General features: G+C 40.2%; 1 protein-coding gene and 1 long non-coding RNA gene across 25 annotated transcripts in view; one reads left to right on the forward strand and one right to left on the reverse strand.

Annotated features, from left to right (window-relative positions):
- SUGCT (succinyl-CoA:glutarate-CoA transferase) overlaps window positions 1–15006 on the reverse strand; it is a 714763-nt gene that overhangs the window by 563704 nt on the left and 136053 nt on the right. The gene's annotated exons all lie outside the window — the stretch shown is intronic.
- LOC145524682 (uncharacterized) overlaps window positions 1–15006 on the forward strand; it is a 39955-nt gene that overhangs the window by 21830 nt on the left and 3119 nt on the right. The window lies entirely within an intron of this gene.

Below are 15006 nucleotides of genomic sequence, written 5' to 3' on the forward strand. Positions count from 1 at the left end.
TCAGAGCTGTACAAAAATGAAACTGTCTCCCTTGTAAGAAGTAAGTTACTCGTTGCTGAGTTAGAAAGAAATTAGATCAGCATCTTCCTACACCTGGTAAGAGCTTGAATGATTTGTTCTAGTCAGGACAGCCTAATTTCATCATGTCCCCTCTGATACTACGTTCAAAGATTGTCATGGACCACCGTACTAGGCAATTTTACATATATTTAATTTGGTCCTCATAACAATCCTTTGAAGACTAAGTCAGGATTTAAAACCAGGTCTTTCTCATACCTCTCTTGGAGATACAAAAAAAAAAAACAAAACCTGAAAGAATGCACAGGCACAATGGTTTTGCTTCACATGGGCCTTTGGTTTCTGAACCTTTGGAAATTCAATGGTCTATTCAGAAGGATGCAACTACAATGCCTCTAAATTCCTTTCCTGGTCCCTAAATGAAAGCAGGTTTCTAAATAATTCACAGCCCACAATTTTACATGGTTTAGTCTGATTTCTTTTCCCTAAATGCGTAGCACTTCTTGCAGTACCGAGCCTTCCTGCTACTTTCCTGTCCACTTATACGATCTTTCAAAAGCTTATTCCTGTTGATTCATAATTTCACTAGCCAAAAAAGCTTAGTCCTGCACCTTGGGAAATTTCATAGTGTACTTACTCTTCTAGGTTGTCTATGTTGAATAAAAAGGTCCAGCAGAAATTTCTGGAAGGGCCTCACTATTGACACATCTCCATCAACAGTAGGATCATACACCTTACTTTTGGTTTCCTTTATTAATGCCTATGATTGATAAAATGTTCCTCCTAACACCATGGTAACACAATTCAGAATAGCTTTCTTGTGAAACTTTGTCACTGATACCTTAAAAGTCTAAACAAATTACATTTGCTTTGTTTTGTTTTTTTTCCTGGTGCTTATTTACCTCTTCAGACAATCCACCCTGTCCTAGAAGAAAACAGGCTATTTTCCTCCATTCACTATACTAAGTAATCAACCATCCTACAACTTTTGAAGTCCACCCATATGAATTGAGACTCACTGATAGATTGTAGGGTGTCCTCATTAGAATGGAAGCCAGAATGGAATTCACTCACACTAAACAGTAAGTGCAGTGAGTTGTTTTGCATTTTGGTCAATTTATTCCCCTGAGTTTCTTTAGACTCTTCTAATGGATGACAGAATGTTTCAGCAATTTACTTATATCCAGTATGTCAATCAAGTAGAACATCATGTTCCCTGACCACTATTTGATCTAATACTACATCTCTCACCTCTTTGCTTCAAAAGACATGATGACAGAGGAAATTTCTATGTTTCAACAAAGAGCAAAGCAAAGAGTTCACTGAGCCTCTAGATCTCCTTTCTTCCTTGTGAGCACGTCTTTTGCACCCTGATCATCAAGCAGTCCCGTTGAGTTTCCAAGTGACATTCTGCCTTTCATGTATAAAAAAGCTTTTATTTCTGGATTGCAGTCCTTTTGTGCTGTTTCTTGAATTCCTTTACAGTCTGACTGACTTCTTATTTACAACTGACCTGTCACACTTTGAGGCTTTCCCTGTTCTCACTTGAATAATCTTTTGCCTACTTTTCCCCCTTATATTTGCTTCTTTTACTTTATGAGATGGATGCAAAAGTTTTTATAGGAGCTCCTAATCTCTGTTAAGTGACATATTTTCCTGCCCTTCCATGAACGTGTTTAAAGCATTTCCAGGTTTCTTACAAGTTACAAACTTTTTAAAGTATTACTTTCAATTTTAACTTCATGCACACATTGATCTGATCAGAGTTCCATTTTCTAAAACTGAGTAACAATGTGATGGAATTTTGTTTCTTTCACTTCCCTTTAGAAGATTGAGTGTAATTAAGTTGTGAGCATTATTACAATAGTCACAGATAACTTCCTGCACCAAGCCCTGTCTAATCCTAGGCCCAAATTCAGTGTAATTCCATTCTACCCTTAATTCTAAAAACTTCAAACCCTATGAAGCAGACATTTGTGTGAGATCTTCCAGCCTCAGGGTATGATTTCCCTCCTAATTACTATTTGGTCTAGTTTTCTGGTGTTATCGATAGAATTTCAGTAGCCTAACCCTATTCAGCTGGTCTTCAGTGGGAATACAGGGATGAATCTCAAGAGGTCTGAGAAGCTCCCAAAATTATAGGCAAAATCATGCACGTATATGGGTACGTGGACTTTTCTAAGAAAGGATTCCAAGCTTTCATCAGCCTCTCAAAGTAATTACGAGCCAAAAGAAAGAAAGAAAAAAAATACTTCAGAGCCACTGGTCCGTAATGTCCCTAAATTTAATCTTATTAGTGAGCATGAATTTCTCATCCACAGAGAATTTATTTGCCCAGAATCCGTCATTTACTGTTTTTATTATACTCATTCTGTTTTCATCATTTTTATATGTAAAATGTTACAATCTCAACAGCTCATCCATCTTTAAGATTCCTATGTGTGTGCGCAGTCGCTCAGTCGTGTCCAACTCTTTGCGACGCTATGGACTGTAGCCGGCCACACTCCTCTGTCCATGGGATTCTCCAGGCAAGAATACTAGAGTGAGTTGCCATGCCCTCCCCCAGGGGATCTTCCCAAACCAGGGATAGAACCCAGATCTCCCACGTTGCAGGCGGATTCTTTACCGTCTAAGCCACCAGGGAAGCTTCCTAATGTTGTGGTACCAGTTTCCACTAGCGTCTACATTTTATCTTTCTATTAAGCCTATGAAAAGAAAATGAAATTGGGATCCTTGCATGCATGCATCCTAAGTTGCTTTAGTCATGTCCAACTCTTCGCAACCCTATGGACTGTAACCTGCCAGGCTCCTCTGTCCATGGGATTCTACAGGCAAGACTACCGGAGTGGGTTGCCGTGCCCTCCTCCAAGGGATCTTCCCAACCCAGGGATGGAACTCATCTGCACTGGCAGGTGGGTTCTTTACCACCAGTGCCACCTGCGAAGCCTTCGAGTTTACATGCATTTAAATACTTGGGGCTTTGCTTTTTTATAAAGACTGTTAATTTTCTATGTATACAGATGGAGATTTTTGCCATCCACACCTTCACCCAGTACTCCACAGAATCCCCTTCTTACTTCCCTCCTCCTTCTACCCACCACCACTGTCACCTTCCCAGTCTGTGTCAGATTGCGTCTCATGCTTCCTCGGCACTTATCAACTTCCTCCCAATTTTTCGGTTAAACCGTAAACTGCCACTTAACAGATTCACTACACACAGAGCTCATTTTCTGGCCCCCCACATTAACACAACACCTCAATGCACCATTATATTTGCTGAACAAACCTCAGATTATTTGGCAATCTACACAGTAACACCATTATAAGTTTTCTTCCCTAACCACCCTCCCCTCCGCCAGCTTCTTTGAACTGGGACTGACCTTACTGATTTGACTCCTTGCAATGGAAACAAGAATGACATGGTAAGGAAAAAAGAACAATCCATACCCCTTTTAAGGTTTTTTTGGAGAGCCTTTCAAACAATTATCAAATATATATACATATATATATATGTATACACACACACACACACACACACACACACATACTGTGTAAAAACAAAAAATAATTCCAATGCAGACTCCAAAAGTCTAGCAAAAAAAATAGCTTAATTAATTGTTTAACATGTTATATCCTCTTCTATTTGAGGCAGCACACTAATACAATTGCTATTACACCAAAATCTCCATCGTTCATCAACAGAATATTGTCACGTCAAACCATAAGGTAACTTATGTTGGAACTGCAAAGATTCCTACAAGGGTGCTTTTAGGATAAAAGATCTCTTCGAACTTCTTCACAGTAGCTTTCTGATGCTGCTGCTAACTAGGTGATGTTCCAGGGACCCCTGAGATAGAAGTTACAGCTATTCAAAGCCTAGAGATCCTCTCTGAATCAAAAAGGTCATTCCAAAGCAGTAAAGATTGTAAAGAGCAGGCGATCCAGAACTTATATTGCAAAAATTCATTTGAGATTTCAGTTTTGCATCTCCAAGTTTGTTTCTCTTGAGAAATAGGTGAATAGGACCCTGGGCCAGCCTGTGATATGGCTGTACCAAACATACTAACCATGCTAACTAGTCTCCATTTTGCTGAATTTGACCACCATTGTATGACACTGAGGGGAATTTTCCCTGAGGATTTCAGTGTGGGTTGTAAAGAGAACTTCTCTCCTTGTTGCAATGCTAGGATCAATAGCCTCCCTACCACTGGGCATTGAACTGACCTGCTCCCCGGCCACCCATCTACACACACACACACACAAACACACACACACACTTGCCAGGTAGAGGGAAATGACAGCTCCTTGACTGGGAGCTGTCATCTGGTGGAAAAAAAGTGTATGAACAAGGGCTCCTGCCACAGTTGGTGGACTGTGTTTTAACAACTGAAAGATGAGGACAAGAGCTAGAGGAGTAGGAACAATAACTGGGATAATATACACTTATGGTGTATGTTCTGCTGAACACACAGCATGTGTCTGACTCTAGGCAACATACTTTATCTGTACTGTCTCCTTAAATCATCACCACCACCCATGAGGCAGCTAGGATTACAAATGAAGAAACTGAGGCTTGGTGAAATGAAGCAATTTGCCCAAGGTCTGTCTGAATCCAAGGTCCATGCTTTTAAATAATACATCAAAAACATGCTGCTATCTCTGATAGCATCTGCAACTTTAGCAGCAACAGTTAAAAAGGAAATTTAACAGTGATGGGGATGGTGATGTAAAATCCTATCAATTGCAGAAGTGGAAATTTAGACCCTGGCTAGGGATGGAAAATGAGCCTCTTAGGCTTGTTTTCCATAATAGATACCATTTTTAAAAATGAAACTGATTCTTGGTAACATTCTTAAAAGTTAATTCTGCACCAGGTCATCAGGAATCACATAATAATAAAACATTGCAAAAGGACTCTAAAGAGTCAAAGTAAATACTATGGCCACCTTAATTATTTTGAACAAAAGGAAGTTATATTTAAGCTAAAACCATGTTGTTTTCACATCAATGTTTGCTAGGCTGAAATCAAACTAAACATTTTTTACTCATTTAGTGATATTATAGATTATAAATGCCCCTCCCACACACCAAGAAGAGGAAGTACACACAAAAACACAAAACACACCCAAGTCCACACAAACACACACACACATACACACACCTGCTACTCTACTACTTGTCTGCTACCCTTGTTAACTGAAACAGATAAACACACACACACACACACACACACACACACACACACACACACACACACACACATATCAGACTCAAAAGGAGAAGAATTTTGCAAGAGGTTGATTTATTTCAAGAACTAACTTTTCTCCAACTGCGCATCCGGCAAAAAATTGGATCCTCTAAAGCATAGTCCTTAGCCTTTTCACCCCTCATTTCTAATATTCAGACCTAGCCAGCTGTTAACAGACCTGTCCCAGGGGCCTCATATGTCTCTGAAAGTAGAGCATCTCCCTCTGGATCTTACTATACCTGTAAATGTCCTTTATATTCATCTTCATGACTGAAACTAACTAACACCCTCCAAGATTACACTTGGGACACTTCTTTCTAAGCAGAAGTAGATTTCTTTGTAAAACCACCTCTGAAATACCCCCAAGAATTCAGAAAGGTCTGCCCTTCCTCCGACAATCACACAGAGGTAGACGATAATTTCAGAATACAGCCTTGCTTTCTTTCTGCTCTCAATCATTTCTACAGAGATTAAACCTGTCCATTTAGTCTGTGTGGCTGTGTTGAGGAGGCCAGGATGCTGTTCTTTAAGTGAACCAGTCAGTCAGAGCAACTGGCAGCATAGTCTATGCTAAGGTTATATAATGACAGCACTCACCCAAGCAACAGGAGGCTTAAAGGAGGGGAAAATGGAAGGCACAAGTGCTAATTCCACAAAATGAAAATCATTCCTGGGAATCTCTCTCCAGGACTGTGAACCAGCAAGAAGGGTAGTTCTACCTTACATAATCAACATGTGTATCAGTAGCTCTATGGATGGGGAGGAAATCACCTAATAACGTGTTCATATTCATGGATTCTTCCAAGTTCCCACTTGGGGGGGGGGGGGGAGGCACCCTTCCCATTACCAGGTTACACGAATGACATCTAGTGGATTCATAGTGCAATGACCAAAAGGATTTCTCATACACTTGAGAGGTGACTTCTTAAAATCTAACATGAAAATACATCGCCTGGAGATCTTGTTAAAGCTCAGATTCTAGTTCAGTAGAATAAACGAGAATCTAACATTTCTAACAAGCTTCCAGGTAATTCCGATGCCACTGCTCCATGAAGTGACAAAAACCTGGCATTTCACACCTGCTTTCACACTCAGGAAAGAGAAGAGGCAAGACACACTTGAGAATAATTTCCCAGTTAAAATTAGGAGAATGAAGACTAGGCTTGACATATACATACTAATATGTATAAAGTGGACTTCCCAGGTGAATCAATGGGTAAAGAATCCACCTACGGTGCAGGAGACATAGGAAATGCAGGTTCAATCCCTGGATCGGGAAGATCCCCTGGAGGAGAGCATGGCAACCCACTCCAGTATTCTTGCTGGAGAATCTCATGGGTAGAGGAACCTGGCATGCTGCAGTGCACAGGGTCGCAAAGAGTCTGACACAACTGAAGTGACTGAGCACGAGCATGTATAAAATAGATAACTAATAAGGAAGGACCTGCTGTATAGCACAAGGGACTTTACTCAGTGCTCTGTAATGGCCTATATGGGAAAAGAATCTAAAAAAGAGTGCATACGTGTGTATGTATAACTGATTCACTTTACTGTATACCTAAAATTAACACAACATAAATCAACTATACCCCAATAAAAAAATTTTTTAATAATAATAAAATAAAATCAGGTCAAATGAATTGTTAACATGATTTTTTAAAAACCTAGCCCCATTCAGCTTGTACACATAGCAACTCCTCTGTTTGAGCAAAGTCCCTGCAGCAGAGCCCCTTCCCCTAAATGCCAGAAACAGAATGAGGAGGGGAAAGAGCATACTTTACAGCCACATTTAAATATGTGGACATGATGTGCTCGAGTCTCCAACATACACTCACTTCAGAATTTAACATCATATAGCTTTGCTTTCATTGTATGCTTTTGGGCCCAATACTGAATTATATTGTAAGAGTAATTTGCACCACATCAGAACTCAGTTCTTTCCCCCCAGGTAAACTGCACCTGAGCAGGGAGCCATCAGGGTATTGTATCAGTGCTAAGCACACCTACTCAGGATTTCCACAGCATTTGCCCTGGACATCCCCAGGTCCAACTGTTTCTGGAATCCAGTCTCACATGATTTACCTGAGCCAAAGAGCCTTGCTTTTCAGTCAGTAAGTCATGTCTGACTCCTTGTGACCCCATGGACTGCAGCCCACCAGGCTTCCCTGTCCTTCACTATCTCCTGGAGTTTGCTCAAACTCATGTCCATTGAGTCGGTGATGCTATCTAACCATCTCATCCTCTGCTGCTCCCTTCTCCTCTTGCCCTCAATCTTTCCCAGCACCAGGCTCTTTTCCAATGAGTCAGTTTTTCACATCAGGTGGCCAAATTATCGGAGCTTCAGCATCAGTCCTTCCAATGAATATTCAGGGTTGATTTCCTTTAGGACTGACTGGTTTGATCTCCTTACTGTCCAAGGGAATCTCAAGAGTCTTCTCCAGCACTACAACTTGAAAGCAAGGAGCCTTGACCTCCACACAGAGACACCGGGCTAGACTCTCAGCTGGGAGGTAACACGTGTGCTCCTCCACAGAGGGGCTCTGCGAGGTCTCACACAAACTCCTGCCAAGACCTCCATCTCAGCTGGAACAGACCCTTTATTGATTCTAAGAACCACCAACAAGGAGGAAACACACACACAGACGTGTGAAAACCCACTTTTTGGTCCTGTGGGATCTTCAGTACAGGTCGGTTGTTCTATGACAAATAATCACTGTTAAGTGATAGACCTTATTTTTCAAATAAACAAAAAGTGGAGCTGCTCTGATTGAAATGGGGTTGGAGCACTTGGAGATCTGCCTACCTGGCTTCTTCCCTACCCCATGCCCCTTCTCTCCTCCCCATGTTAACTTCTTCCCACCCCAATTCCTGCCAAAGCCTCCAAAACTCACAGAAATACCATTTGAAAACCAGAAACTATAAGTCTCACAATAGCTAAGGCCATCTCAAGCTCCTCTACTGTTCAAGGACAGTATTGTTCCCATTACATAGATGGAGCAGGAGATGGCTGTTCCACTATAAATTGATTTTAAGTCTACTACAATTTTAGCATAGGTAATCAGAGGATTTCTTCAAAAGATGTACAACCTGATTTCCCAAATGAAATTTGCTATTTAGGCATAATTAAGGATCCTGGTAAGAAGTAAACAACAGAATTATTGATACCTCTTCAATTACTCTTGGTAGTCCTAAAGGGGAAATTATGTAGAAGAAAATGTCACATAATTCTTCCTCAAAAGTGAGATGAAGATAGAAAATGAAACTACACATGTCAGTTGAAGTAAGTAGCATCACATCATCTGCCTATATATCAGCTAGAGAAGAAAATGGCAACCCACTCCAGTGTGCTTGCCTGGAGAATCCCATGGACAGAGGGGCTGGCAGCCTACAGTCAATAGGGTCACAAAAGTCGGACATGACTTAGTGACTAAACCATCTACCTTGGTTTGAATCCCAGCTACACACTTACATGTGACCTTGGGCAAGTTACCTAACCTCTCATGCCTCAGTTTCCTCATCTGACAGTGAGGATGGTAGCTATATCTAGTCCACAGTGCTGCTGTGAGGATAGAATTAATATACATAAAGTATTGATACTTAATAACAGACACAGCAATCGTTTAATAAATGTTACTGCTGGTGATTACACTGATTATTATAATACAATATTATTTAGTCAATAATATTAATATTATTACTTAGCTGAATATTCAAAATGGCATTTGATTATTTAGAATCATTTTAGCCAAATTTGATAAGCGTAAGACAACATACAGTCCCATCAATTCTGGACATATATTGAGAAGAATATTGAGAATGTAAGAGAAACTGGTAAGATCCTAAACGAATTTCAGATTTATTCCTTGTGAAACAATGCCTTTCCTTGTGCCTCTTTCTACTTTTATTGTTGTTCAGTCATGAAGTTGTGTCCGACTCTTTGTGGCCCCATGGACTGCAGCATGCCAGGTTCCTCTGTCCTCTACTGTCTCCTGTGGTTTGCTCAAATTCATGTTCATTGAGTCAGTAATGCTATCTAACCATCTCATCCTCTGCTGCCCCCTTCTTCTTTTGTCTTATATCTTTCCCAACATCAGGGTCTTTTCCAATGAGTCAGCTCTCCACATCAGGTAGCCAAAGTATCAGAGCTTCAGCTTCAGCATCAGTCCTTCCAGTGATCATTCAGGACTGATTTCCTTTAGGATGGACTGGTTTGATCTTCTTGCAGACCAAGGGACTCTCAAGAGTCTTCTCCAACACCACAGTTCAAAAGCATTAACTCTTTGGTGCTCAGCCTTCTTTATGGTCCAAGTTTCTATTTTACCTCTTAGTGAAATGTATTAAAGAGACCATATTTATCAGTTAAAGGCAATACTGATTTTTAAAAATGACAATAGTTTTTGAACAGTCATATATATGTTTATTATTTGTGCAATATGCTCTCCTTAAACATCATATTGCCTAATTTATTAGTGTTTTAAATTTAGGGATTTTATTCTAAATCAGAGAAAGCTGAAGATTTTCTAAGGAGAAGCTGAAAGGCTGGCAACCATCTTGCCGGTAGCTGAAATGTCTGCCCTAATTTTATCTGCCTATTGGACTGCCCAGTTACCTATGTTCTTAAGACTGTGGCAGAATCCTAGCCAAGTGGTTTCAAAGTAACCAAGATCTTCAAATAAATGATTTTGTTTTGTTTTAACAAGAATCCCAGATTCATAAGGATTAAGACAAAAATAAACTTCAAAGCAAATAATCAAAAGCTACCTGGAGAAAACCTTTAGAACAAAAGGGATAGGGGAAATTCAGACAATTCGTGCCTTAAATTAAAAAAAAAAAAAAAAAAAACTTTTGAATATTCTAACTTGTCAGTGCTAAGTTCCAAAAGTTTGCAGAAACCTCTGAAACATAACCCATTTGCTATCACTTACACCTTTTTTCCCAATAAAAAATCTTCAGGCATTTTTTTACTGGGTAGAGATTATCCAAGTTCACTGTAATCTTAAGGTTATAAGAACAAATGTTCAGAATATTCTGTCATTCTCTCACTTTTTAAATCATAAGGAGAAATCTCCACAATTTTTGGTTCTCAAAGAGGTAGGTATGTCTCTTTTATAGAAATAGGCTCCCTTGTGGGCTCCTCAGAGATTACTTCTGAAAATCATTTTTGTCATGTTTCATTTCATTAAGTATGAATTTATACTAAATCTTAATTAACTAAACACTTCAGTAAACTAGAAACCTTATTCCCTTCGACAATTGAGTGGTGGTGCTATATATGATTCTCTTCAAACTGCCTTTCTTTCAATAATGCTACATTTGAGCAATGGCTTGATACCACAATTTCTAAAAAAGATTCAGGATAGCTTTTTTTTTAAAGAAAAGTACCACAGAACATCGTCCTCCTTTTTATTTTCAAAAGAAAAAAAAAAGAAGAAGAAATTAAAGTGGAAATTCCATTAGGAAAGAAAATAAGCTATGTATGTTTGTTTACTCTGCCCCTAAGCTGTCATGGGTCATATTCATAGGGAACTATTTCATAGTTTCCTAGAAACTGTTTTACAAAGGTATAATTATCATTTCACCGACAGAAATAGTAATGGGCCACCTTTCATCAAACAGTTATTAGAGTCAAGTACTACACAAAACTCTAAGCATTCAGTATATCTCATTTAAATACATCAATGAACACAGAAACAACTATCACCATCAGCTTTTTTGCACAGGAGCAGCTAACACCAGGGATATAAAAGACTTGTCCAAGATTTCAAAGCCATCAAGTGGCAAAGCCAAGTTAGGAGCCCATGTCTATCTGACTCCAAAGCTCAAATCCTCTCAGCTGCCCTTGCTATATTGCCTCTGAGTTCTTTGAAATCAAGGGCCTAGTTCTTCCTTATTTGGAAGGCTTCCAGAACTATTAATAAAACAGCACCTATTCCATAGGGGGCTCAAGAAACTGTGGTTTATTTATCAGGAGTCATTTGAAAGTATGAATGAAAACACAGTAGATGGGAGCCTACAACTGGCACATAGCTCAGAGGCGCATGGCTCAGAATTCAAATATCCTTCCATAGCCAGGTCACTAATTAGGTTTGAGACCCTCTGAACTCATAATAAACAGGGTGTTTGTCAAAGTGGGGCTTCATAGATGGCTGAAGTGGTAAAGAATCTGCCCGCCACTGCAGGAGATGTGGGTTCAACCCCTGGGTCAGTCGGGAAGATCCCCTAGAGAAGGAAATGGCAACCCACTCCAGTATTCTTGCCTGGAGAATTCCATGGACAGAGGAGCCTGGTGGGCTACAGTCCATGGGGTCGGAAAGAGTCAGACATGACTGAGCATGCTCACATGCACCTTGTCAAAGAGACGATGGAAACAGCTCAGAAGAATTCTATCTGTGGAAGAACCTAAGACAGGTAGCCACACTGTGAGGAGCATCAAAAGAACCACAGTTTGGATACAATGAGAAAGGAAACAAGTTTTGAAAACTGAAAATCATAGTTCCAACCCAGGCCCTTTGACTTTCCCAGCTACAGCTTTATCTCTCTAAATGTCCATTTCATTCATGTAAAATGAAAAAGAAAAAAATACATACATATATTTATCCCAGTTACACATGGTATGTGTTCAGTGAAAGCCAGCATGATTATTATTACTGTCATTATCAATCCATCAATTAAATAAGATACACATTACAATCATATGCTTGCTTCAGTTGTACTTTCAAACTTCAGTGAATGAATGCTTTAGTGCAACTATGGTACAAAAAAAATCATACAAGAAGAAACAGATGTGTGTCATTCACATTTTGGCTTTTTAACAACTCTTAAACATGGGTAAAAAAAAAAGATTCCCAAGGTTACCTAATCTGCTATGATTTAACATCATTTTGACATTTTTCTAAGGAATGATAGTAAAGTGCTGCATCTCTTCAAACTTGAAATTTACTGCCTAAGTTTCTGCTTACGCCAAATTAAATATACAGTATAATGTCCCTACCAGAAATAACACAGCACTGCTTCTTGCTCTACTCCTTGGTTGAATGAGCCCATACTGAAGAAAGGGAGACATGATTTTATTTAATTATCTGAATAACTGTTTTCTTCACTCTCATGAATTGGAAGTTTTTTCTTTCGGGGGGGGACTAGATTTAGAAGAAATCACCATGTGAATTAACAGGCCATTACAAGCCATTTAAAGGAAAAATTCTCTTTGAAGGCCCTACATTTGAAAAGTTCAGGATAAAGCATAAGACTATTCTTATGAATGAAGTGTCCAGAAAGTCGGCTTCCTCTAGCTAGTCCACAGCACCCAGACTCCTGAGGTTTCAGGGTGCTGTAAGATCTCTTTACCTGTGAGGTACAAATAGCACTCTAGAACACAAGGTGCCGGGCTTCCTTCCAGTGGACGCCACCCAGCACTTTTGAAGAGCTGTGTAATAGAATTAAGAGCGTGAAGGAATGTGACAGTAAATGGAGTAAGACATGCCTGGAGTTCAGGGGTTAGGGTTTAGGGGAAGGTGGTGTCCAAGGCTGGGTTATTTTTAAGGTAAAGGATGTAATCATATATTTATCTACTGATGGATAACAAAGGTGATGGAAGATTTCAAGTGCACGACCAATGCCTTTAGGGAGGGGAGGTAAGGAGGCAATGATGTTTTGAGAACAAAAAGGAAGCAGTTCTCTTCGGTTGCATCAATTTTTAGTGTCGTATAAGACAAAGTCTTTGGCTAAGGATGAGGAGAGAAGAGGTAAATTTCAAGAGAAGTGTGAAATAGTCACCTCCGAGAGAGACGATAAACACGTAGGTGAATATAGCTAGATTGCTGAGTAAGACACAGAGATAACCATGAATTGAAAGTGAGAACATAACATGGTAGTTATGTTTTTTCCAGCCATATTCACCACTTGAGCACAGCCACAGAATAGATGGACTATTACAACCAATTAGCACTTGGATTTGCCAGTGGAATATAAATGAGATGGTGTAGTCATCAATAATAGGCAAGCCTAGATCTACAATCTTATCATTGTGATGGGCAACATCAACATTGCCTGGAAACAGAATCAGCATCTTAACAAGACTTCCAAATGATTTGTGTGCACCTTTAAGAGAATAAGTGTCTGGGAGCCATGCGAATCAACAGGTAAAGATCATTAAGAGCAACAGGAGGCTATGAGAAGCCAGGCTGTTGCTTTAGTTTGCTACGTAGATCCTAGACCACCAAGACCAATGACAGAAGAAATGACTGAGTCAAAGAAAGAGGTGAACAGAGCCATTTGGGAGTCATTGTCCAGGTGATAACAGATGGCCTGGAAGGCTGAGAGTCCTGGTAATGATGGAGGCAAATGTGTAAGGAACAACGGAATTCATTCTGGCAGTCTTGTAAGGGAAGGATATTGTGTCTGTGGTCTCATTCTCCAGGCTGGTCTCTTGGGCAGTTTATACTGACCGTGGAGGCAACAGTGTAGCTGAAAGAACACATGTAATTTGGTGAGCTCCCTCAAGTCCTGCAGCAGGTAATATGGACTGGGGGAGAGGGAGTCTTCTCGGGAATACAGAGATGGCTCAGTATACTTCTATTAGAGGTGAGAGTCCTAATGGAGATTGTATAACTTTCATCTATAAAAGAACTCCATTTTTCTTCAAAATATTCAGTATAATCTCCTATGCTTTTAGCGTACTTGTGAATGGATCTTCTATAATACTAGAGAGGATATAGTTATTGGAGATCAGTATGGATCATGAGCCCAGAAAACAGAGAAGAACATGCAAACAGAGGCTCCCAGGATATTGAAGAGCTCTGGGAGATAGTTTGGGATATATATGTGCTATTAAATTAAAGGATTATCATGGTAGTCCTTTGGACTGAAACGAGATCAAACCAGTCAGTCCTAAAGGAAATCAACCCTGAATGTTCATTGGAAGGACTGATGCTGAAGCTGAAGCTCCAAAACTTTAGCCACCTGATGTGTAGAGTCGATTCATTAGAAAAGACCCTGATGTTGGGAAAGACTGAAGGCAGGAGAAGAAGGGGACGACAGAGGATAAGATGATTGGATGGCATAGTGATTCAATGGACATGAGTCTGAGCAACCTCCAGAAGATGGTGAAGGACAAGAAAGTCTGGCTTGCTGCAGTCCATCGGGTCACAAAGAGTCCGACACAACTTAGCGACTGAACAACAACAACAACAATCATAGTAGTCATATATCAAAAGAGGAGTGGCCCCATTGATAACTGTGTTGTTGTTGTTTAGTCGCTAAGTTGTGTGACTCTTTGTGACCGCATGGACTGTAGCCTGCCAGGCTCCTCTGTCCATGGAATTTTCCAGGTAAGAATATTGGAGAAGGTTGCCATCTCCTTCTCCAGAGGATCTACCCCACCCAGGGACTGAACCTGCATCTCCTGCATTGGCAGGTGGATTCTTTACCAATGAGCCACCTGGGAAGCCTTGTTTAATCTATTCATATTCAACAAAAAGTGAAAGTCACTCAGTTGTGTCCGACTCTTCATGACCCCATGGACTATACAGTCCATGGAGTTCTCCAGGCAAGAATACTGGAGTGGGTAGCCTTTGCCTTCTCCAGGGGATCTTCCCAACCCAGGATCAAACTCAGGTCTCCCACATTGCAGGCAGATTTTTTACCAACTGAGCTATCACAGAAGCCCCATTTTCAACAAGGTGGCAGACAAAAAACAGGGAGGAAAGAGCTCAAGTGGATGATCAACCTAAGGCGTTAAGAAC

This window comes from Giraffa tippelskirchi, chromosome 10 (genome assembly GCF_054371585.1).
Source record: "Giraffa tippelskirchi isolate mGirTip1 chromosome 10, T2T-mGirTip1v1.2.pri, whole genome shotgun sequence".
Lineage (NCBI taxonomy): Eukaryota > Metazoa > Chordata > Mammalia > Artiodactyla > Giraffidae > Giraffa > Giraffa tippelskirchi.